We start from the raw sequence: 7,804 nt of genomic DNA on the forward strand, positions 1-7,804 counted from the left end.
GCCCTGGGATTTCTTTGGAAGGAATGATGCTAAAGCTGAAACTCCAGTACTTTGGCCACCTCATGCGAAGAGTTGACTCATTGGAAGAGACTCTGATGCTGGGAGGGATTGGGGGCAGGAGGAGAAGGGGATGACAGAGGATGAGATGGCTGGATGGCATCACTGACTCGATGGACGTGAGTCTGAGTGAACTCCGGGAGTTGGTGATGGACAGGGAGGCCTGGAGTGCTGTGATTCATGGGGTCACAAAGAGTCGGACAGGACTGAGCGACTGAACTGAACTGAACTGAAAGATGAAAAGTCATTGCACTTTTTAAAACCCTTACGAATTTTACATCCCACCGAAGAAAACATTCAGTGATATCTGCCATGGTTAACTATTCTTTAATTCAACTTTAAAAGGCAATTATGTTTAGGGAAACAGATCTTGACATAAAACTGAGAGAGTCAATTCCTAGGCAGATTGATAAGAAGTCTGGGGTCCCCGAGGAGGAGAAAGGGATCTGGGGCTCTCAAGGAGGAGATACAGGTCTGAAATTCTCAAGGAGAAGGAAAGGACCAAAGTTTTTTTCTACATTCCTTAGTAAGGATTATAATAACAATAATGTATCCTGCTTGAGGACATGTTTCTCCTTCCTAAAAATCTTCTGACTAATCCTGGTATCTTAAAATGTATATTGTGGAAGTGGATCTAGTAAGATCTCTACAACCTTGAGACATTCTTTTGATTTATTGTAATAACCAATTTAAAAACTATATAATTCCCTTGCTAACACTAGCAAGGGGGGCAGTGTCTGTCCCCCTTCTGATGTCTATGTCAGAAGTTTTATCTGTCCCTTTTTCACTTTAATAAAACTCTGCTTCACAAAAGCTCTTGAGTGATCATGCCTGGTATCTGGTCCTGGAGCTAAATTTTTGGAGACCAAGAATAGGATATCGTTCACTGTAAGCAATCATCTTGGGGGCTCATTCAGAATCTTCAGGACAAGGTAAGAACACTCAGAGCTCTAGACTCCACACTTTCTCAGTATGAACGTTTTCTGCTTTACTTTACTAACTCTCCGATGTGCTTGTGTGAATGAATGACATGCCATGAGCAAAGCAAGTGATGAGCCCTGCTCTGCAGTTTTTGCGGTGCCTGGTTATAACTGAAGGCAGCCCCAGAAAGGGGAGCCTTGTTGAAGGTTTATACCGACCTGCCAATGCCAAGAGACACCCAAGGTCCCTGCTAGGGGAGTAAGCAGAGATGGGCAAAGCATGTGAACTGAACTTTCCTTTCTCAGTCACCTTTTCCTGGACACTTTGACCATTTCATAATTGTATGGGGAATTAGAACTACTAACCTAATCTATTGGATCATAGGCCTTCAAGGGAATTGTGATCCATGCTGTTACAATGCACTTTTACTTAGGCCCCAAGTATGGAAGCATTTAGCCTTGCTAGACTAGGCAAGCCTTGCTAGAAAGTTACTAGGAGCATATATGGAGCAAGGTGGAACTCTAGCTCCTGGAGCAAGTTCGGGAACCAGGCAGAACTCTAGCTACAGGAACATCTCTCAGGCTAGAGGTTACTCTCTGGGCTGCCTATCTCGGGGGCTAGGAATCTGAAAGTGAGTCTTTGTCATGGCTGTGCATCTGATCTGTGTGGATAGAAGCACTTCTGGTGACCATAAGGGTTTTTAGGACACAGATTCGGAACTGCAGGATATGGTCAGATTGGAAGTGCAATGGGCTTCTTCCTTTGGTAGCACTAGCTCTTAGTGGACCAGAGAAAGCTCTCCAGTGGCTTCTGTTTCAACTCCTTAGATACCCCTCCTATGGAATCTGTGGGAATGAACTGGAAGGATTGGCCCTAGTAGCCTGAGGACAAAAATCACCTTTTCCTTGTTGGCCAACCCTCCATCACCTCTTTTGCTATACTGGCATGGTGTCACTCAGAAGGGACATCTTGGTTGTTGTTTATCCCTTTATGGCTCACCATTTCCACTGCAGTCAGGACTGCACTCAGGAATGTGCATGGGCACATGAAAGACAGATGCCTCCCCTAGGAGTCCTAGCTTTTTTTTTTCCTAGTTCCCTAGGAAGCATTCTGGGAAAACTACTCTGCTCCACCCCAAGTGGCATCAGAGAAAAGGGAAAATCAAACAAAGGTCTTGATCTGGGATGCCATCAGCTCTACCCCTGGTGCATCTCCACCCTGCCTCAGTGAAAGAACTGGGAGGGAAGAGTAAGGCGCCTGTGTTGGTAAGGGACAGACTAAGTCTGACCAGTGAAAGCTTTGGTGGAAAGTCTGTCTATACCCCCATCTAGAGCAGGGAGGGATGCTTCCAGTGGAAAGAAGCTACAGCTGTGGATGCTGCTTTTTTCTCTCTTACAGATGGGAGCTAACAGTTCCAGAACCACTTCTTTAAAATGTATTAAAAAAAAAAAAAAACTGGGACAAGTTTGATCTCCAGAATTTAAAATGACACACCTGGTCTTCTTCTGTGATACTGAATGGCAACAGTATCCTTTGGAAGACAGAGAACATTGACCTGTTGAAGGATCTCAATTATTACTGTTTTACAACTAGACCAGTTCTGTAGAAAACAAGAGAAATGGGTAGAAGTGACATATGTGTTGCTCTTTATCGCTCTGTGAGACATGCTAGACTTATGTCCTAAGGGTACAGATTTGGGTGTGAAACCTTCAGCTGCCTCCTGTCCTCTTACTTTGCCCCTGTATCTGGGGCTCCCAAATGCACAGGCTGAGATTCAGGGCACCCTTCCAGGAGGGGTTGCCTCAGTCTCGGTAGAAATTCAAACAGTACCAATTGTGGTCGAGACTATCAGGAGGATCCAAGAAGTACACAGAAACCTTTTGGGGACTAGCTTTACTTTATGAGCTTTCTTGGAGAGATGTAATGTATGTCTTGGGACAGACGCTAACTCCTGACTCGAAAACTTGAGTTTTGGGGAAGCTCCTACTTTTGGAGATAAATGGCTTGAACATGAGACAAGGAGAAAGAGGGAACACAAAATAGCCCTCCTCCCTACTGGGAGCCAAGCAGTTACCATGATGGAGCCAGACTGGGGCTGTGACATGGCTAAAGGAAGGTGGGATCAGAACCACTTTGCCAGATGTATTCTTGAAGGACTCAAGCAAGCACACACTAAGACTTTAAACTATGCTAAGTTGGCTGACATAGAACAGGGAGAGAAGGAAACTCCTGGTAAATTCCTCGACAGACTTTGGGAGACTCTTCACAAGTTTACCTGGAGGAGAGGATCCCAAAAGTGCAGAGGAGGAATGATCTTAAAAGATAGATTTCTCACTCAGTCAGCTCCAGATATCTGAGTCATGAGTTACAAAAACAGGCATTTGGGCCAAATCAGTCTTTAAAAAACTTTTGCAACTGACTCAGATGGTATATTACAGTAGAGAATATGAGGAGGAAAATAGGAGGCAAAAAAAGACCAGGGAAAATTGAAACCCCAGCACGGCTGTTAGACCTACTCCGAAACAGCCTGAGAAAAAAATGCCCAGAGGGACACAGGTGAAAAGGGATGGGCTTGTTATTACTGTGGAAAGGAGTGGGCATCTCAAGCAGGATTGCCGTCAGGCATCTAAGCAACCCCCGGCTCCATGTCTGATCTGCAAAGGACCATACTGGAGAAGAGACTGCCCTCCAAAGTGTAGGTCCCAGGGATCAGACTCTCAAGGTAATCAGGACTGATGATTCCTTGGTGGTCCTCACACAAGTTCCCATCCTAATTACACCTGAGGAACACTGGGTATTAATAACTGTGGGGGACTAATCAATCGATTTCCTTTTGGGCAGCTTTCTCTGTGCTCACTGAAGCCCCTGGTCCGCTTTCCTCCCAATCCACTACTGTAATGGGGCTGTCTGGACAAGCCAAACGCTATTATTTCAGTCATCCTTTAAGCTGCAACTGGGACTCTGTACTATTTTTCTCACGAGTTTCTAATTGTGCCAGAGTCTCCCTCACTCCTGCGGAGGGATATACTGAACACAGTACAGGCCTCTGTTTTCACAAATATGGAGCCTGCTCTTACTTTCCCAATAAATGAACAAAATATAAATCCTAAAGTGTGGGCTGATGGAAATCTGTTGGGTTGAGCACAAAATCCTATTCCTATAGTTGTCAAGCTCAAACACCCACACTTATTTCCACATCAAAAGCAGTATCCACTGAAACTCAAGGTTAAGGAAGGGTTAAAATTCATCATTGAAAATTTAAAGAAACAAGGGCTATTAATTCCCTATAACAGTTCATGCAACACTCCTACTTTGGGTATAAAACTGTCAAATGATAAATGGATACTTGTTCAAAATATATGAATAGTAAGTGCCTAATCCTTTTACTTTCAGAGAAGGTACTGGCAACCCACTCCAGTACTCTTGCCTGGAAACTCCCATGGACGGAGGAGCCTGGTAGGCTGCAGTCCACGGGGTCGCGAAGAGTCGGACGTGACTGAGCGACTTCACTTTCACTTTTCACTTTCATGCATTGGAGGAGGAAATGGCAACTCACTCCAGTGTTCTTGCCTGGAGAATCCCAGGGATGGGGGAGCCTGGTGGGCTGCCATCTACAGGGTCGCACAGAGTCAGACACGACTGATGTGACTTAGCAGCAGCAGCAGCAGCAATCCTTATACTTTATTGTCTGAAATTCCTAAACAAGCCAAATATGACTTTAAGACAATTGAGAAGATTCTTGGGCATTACATGCTATTGCTGCATTTGGATTCTGGATTATGAGGAACTTGCCCAGCCTTTATATAAACTTATAACTGAGACTCAGCAGGTGCAAACCAACAAGCTGGTTTGGTTCCCAGAGACTCAAAAGGCTTTTAAGGCTCTTCAAACTGCTCTCTTGCAAGCTCCAACTTTGAGCTTTCCCACGGGATCCAAGTTTGGTTCCTTACTGAAAATAAAGGCTATGACCACATTGTTCAAGGGTAATTGTTACTATCATTTTACTAATGCCTAAAGATCATAAGTTTACTAATGGGCAAAATCTAACAGTACTGACTTCTCATGATGTAGGTGGGATCTTAAACTCTAAAGTTCAGAGTGATAATGCTCTGTCTGTAACTCAAGGGGTGTCAAAAGCTCAAGGAATAGAATATCACTTATACTGTTTCTGGAGACCCCAATCTTCAAAAAAAATTGAAAAGGCTAATGACATTATTAGGAGGCATCTGTGTAAGCTAACTCAGGAAACACAAGACAGTTGGTTTAAAGTTCTCCCCGTAGCTTTAATGAGGACTCAAACTGCCCCTAAGAAGAAGGAACTGTCTTATGACAGACTGTTTTTGTGCACAGATATTGTCATAGATCCTGAAGCCTTAAAACTGACTATGACTCAGCTTTCAGCCTTTTCAACAGGCATTACCGGAAGGTTAACTCCTGACCCAGCCTTTGAGTCAAACAAGCCGGTGTTTGAGCCAGAAACCGAGATGGGCCTGAGAATATGCATGGGCTTGCTTCTGCTGACTCCAAAAGTACTGAGTCTGCCTTTTGACCCTCAAGACAACGTCTTCCTGTCCTGCACTCACTCCTATGCCGCATTCCACAATCGACATAATTGCTGGGTCTGCAGAGCACTCTCCCCACTCATCAGCTGACGTCTGCCCATGGTGGGTTTCTCCACTTCAAGGAAGAGACTTTCTTCAACTCTGTGATGACATTTAGCAATCCTAAAATGGACTGGTATAATATATTGTACCTTAACTATGGACATAATGTGACTTTTAATTTTGATTTTAACTTGGTTTAATGACTATTTTGCTGCACATAAGAAGGTAAATGGGTCTAGATCTGGTGGTTTTCTACCTGTATCAAATATGGGATGAGGTCATATGGCTAACTCCTAAAAAGGGATGCCTACTATCTAATGTTTCCATATGTGGGGAACAAATAGAGCCATCACCAGAAGTTAGACGACAACTTAATTATAATGATTGGAAACAACTGGGGTTTTTGCCTCACGAAGTATACAATACAATCATTCTTGTGTTTTTCAATCCCAGTTTAGGTCCTCCTTTTGCCTGGCCAGGAACTGATTGAGACTAGATCCCTCAGTCACACTGGCTTGCTCCAAACTGGCCCTCCAAACTGATTCCAAACTGATTAGAGGCTCTTACCTGTAGGCGTGGCTTCCCCATGGCTCAATAAGGAGATGCACACTAAGTCTAACTTTTACTCATGACTTCATATTTTCAGAGCTTCCAGAGAAGCCTACTAAACTGCCAAACCTTAAACTCACTGGGCAAGGGTTGTATATCACTGGTATGATTATCTGGCTGCAATATTCATTCCCTCTCTGGGAACTACAGAAGTTATGCTGCAAGTTGATGTTCTGACTAACTTTACTCAACAGGCTTTACAAGATTCTCAAAAAGCTATTTCAGCCCTTAATGCTGAACAAATACAAATTAGAAAGGTGATTTCACAAAGCAGATTGGCCTTAGATATTCGGCTGCACAAGGAGGAACTTGTGCCATTATTCATACCCAATGCTTTACATATATACCAGGTAAGAGTACTAATGTTACTCACTTTACTAAACACATGAAGACAACCATTCAGGCTTTCAGTTCAGTTCAGTTCAGTTGCTCAGTCGTGTCTGACTCTTTGCAACCCCATGAATCGCAGCACACCAGGCCTCCCTGTCCATCACCAACTCCCAGAGTTCACCCAGACTCACATCCATCGAGTCAGTGATGCCATCCAGCCATCTCATCCTCTGTCGTCCCCTTCTCCTCCTGCCCCCAATCCCTCCCAGCATCAGAGTCTTTTCCAATGAGTCAACTCTTCGCATGAGGTGGCCAAAGTACTGGAGTTTCAGCTTTAGCATCATTCCTTCCAAAGAAATCCCAGGGCTGATCTCCTTCAGAATGGACTGGTTGGATATTATACTCCTAAAGACTCAGTCACCTCACTTTGAAAAACATTAACTAGCTCCCCATGGTGGAGAAACGTCTTAATTGTAATAATTCTAATTGTTCTGTTTTTACTCTTTGCTCCCTACATCTGTAACTGTGTAATTGGAATTGTTTCTAATGGTCTGAAAGCTTTTAAGTTACAAATGTTTGTCCAGGCTCCTACCAACTATTACATGAGGCCCCTGAATCAGAGACCCTCCACAGGAGGGTTAGGAGAATATGTTGCCTCAACAATTTAGGGACGAAGCCCATCAACAGCAGGAAGTAGTTATGGAATGAAAATGACACCCCTTTCCCTTGGCAACATAATTCTCCTAAAAGAAAAGGGAGGAATGAGAGAGTCAATTCCTAGGCAGGTTGTTGAGAAGTCCAGGGTCCCTGAGGAGGAGAAAGGGGTCTGGGGCTGTCAAGGAGGAGATAGGGGTCTAGAATTCTCAAGGAGGAGAAAAGGACCAATGTTTTTTTCTACATTCCTGAGTAAGGATTATATAACATTGAGGACACATTTCTCCTTCCTGAAAAACTTCTGACTAATCTTGTTATCTTAAAATGTATATCGTGGGTGTGGGTCTAGTAAGATCCTTACAACCTTGAGACATTCTTTTGATTTATTGTAATAACCAATTAAAAAACTGTATAACTCCCTTGCTAACACTAGCAAGGGGGGAACTCTCCGTCCCCCTTCTGATGTCTATGTCAGAAGTTTTCTCTGTCCATTTTTCACTTTCATAAAACTCTGCTACACAAAAACTCTTGAGTGATCAAGCCTGGTTCCTGGTCCCAAAGCTAAATCTTCTTCTTCAGAGATCAATAATTTTTTTTTTTTTTTTAATTTTTTTTTTTTTTTTTTTTTT

The 7,804-nt window shown here is 43.5% G+C and overlaps 1 pseudogene; it reads left to right on the forward strand.

Annotated features, from left to right (window-relative positions):
- The first annotated feature begins 4,985 nt into the window (after nt 1–4,985).
- LOC105005273 lies at nt 4,986–7,189 on the forward strand (annotated as a pseudogene).
- The last annotated feature ends 615 nt before the right edge of the window (nt 7,190–7,804 follow it).

Source organism: Bison bison, unplaced genomic scaffold, assembly GCF_000754665.1.
Source record: "Bison bison bison isolate TAMUID 2011002044 unplaced genomic scaffold, Bison_UMD1.0 scf7180017864487, whole genome shotgun sequence".
NCBI classification, from domain to species: Eukaryota; Metazoa; Chordata; class Mammalia; order Artiodactyla; family Bovidae; genus Bison; species Bison bison.